The sequence below is a fragment of the Elephantulus edwardii genome, unplaced genomic scaffold (assembly GCF_000299155.1).
Source record: "Elephantulus edwardii isolate Elephantulus edwardi_28Jun2011 unplaced genomic scaffold, EleEdw1.0 scaffold00065, whole genome shotgun sequence".
Lineage (NCBI taxonomy): Eukaryota > Metazoa > Chordata > Mammalia > Macroscelidea > Macroscelididae > Elephantulus > Elephantulus edwardii.
This window is the reverse complement of record NW_006399815.1, coordinates 11,824,638-11,826,025: the sequence shown is the minus strand read 5'-3', so window position 1 is coordinate 11,826,025 and position 1,388 is coordinate 11,824,638. Positions and strand designations below refer to the sequence as shown.

General features: G+C 36.3%; 1 protein-coding gene across 2 annotated transcripts in view; it reads left to right on the top strand.

Moving 5' to 3' along the window:
• The window catches only part of CNTN1 (contactin 1), a 241,776-nt gene that overhangs the window by 140,097 nt on the left and 100,291 nt on the right, over positions 1-1,388 (top strand). The window lies entirely within an intron of this gene.

Sequence of the window (1,388 nt, the reverse complement as noted above, 5' to 3'; positions counted from 1 at the left end):
GGCCCTTTTGATTTTCCAACTCTAGCTCCTCGCACATTTCATTGTACTACTGATATAAAAGGTATTTATTGTTGATCCGAGGAAGAGTGAGCCATTGACAGCCTTAATCCCTTATCTGTTTATTGTAATGTTGACTGTTCAATGTTGACAGTTCCTTGATGAGGATCTTTGTTTTATTAATGTTGATATATAATCCATACAGAAAGCTGTAGTCCTTTGATGCTCTGCACCAAGTGTTTTATATCCTCATTTTCAGCAGTAAAGTTGGGTCATCTGCATGATGTAGGTTGTTGATGATTCTTCCTCCAATCCTGATGCCACATTATTCTTTATAGATTCCAGCTTCATGGATTATTTGCTCAGCATATAGATTAAAAAGATGTGGGGGAAAATACAATCTTACTGGGGAAAATATAATCTTACTGGTTATAATATTTAGTCTCAATGCTTCCAATGATATAACTTTACCTATAAAACAAACTAAAAAGGAATGTAAATGTATATTTCACTTATTTAAAAAAATGTACCCTACCTATCGACTAAAAACAATTACAGCCCATGGAATTTGTTCTTGAAATATCAAGAAAATGCTGCATGGTTGAAAATTCAGGAAAGGTGTGTGTCATATCCTTCTTTATATCTATTCAGTCTGTACGCTGAGCAACTCATTCAAGAAGCTTAACTCTATGAAGACTAATGTGACATCAGGAGTTTGAGGGAGGCTCATCAATAACCTGTGTTATGCAGATGACATGACCTTGCTTGCTGAAAGTGAGGAGATGTTGAAATGTTTGCTGCAGAAGATTAGGGAATATAACTTTTCACTTATCAACATCAAAAAAGACAAAAATCTTCACTAATGCCAGTGGGTCTGTTACGACTCAACAATACTCATCAAAAACAATACAACAATTGGCTGATAGGCGAAATCATGACATATGGAGAAATGATTGAAATTGTTAATGGCATCATCTTACTTAGATCCACAATCAACACCCTTGGAATCAGCAGTGAGGAGATCAGGAGACATATTTCACTGGGAAAGTCTACTGTCAGGGACCTCTACAAATTACTGAGGAATGGTGATGTTACTTTCAAGACTAGGGTGTACCTGATTCGGTCCATCACTTGCTATGCATCCAAGGGATGAATAATGTATACAGATTGCAGAAGAAAAATTGATGCCTTTGAGTTGAGGTGCTAGTGAATAGTATTGAATGTCCCATGTACTTACAAAACAACAAACTTATCTTGGAGAAAGTATAGCCAGAATGCTTCTCAGAATCAAAGATGAAAAAGCTTCATCTCACATGTTTAGAGCATTTTGCTTATAGAGACTATGTCTTGGAGAGGGACAGCATTCTTGGAAAGGTGAAAGGTCAGTGAAA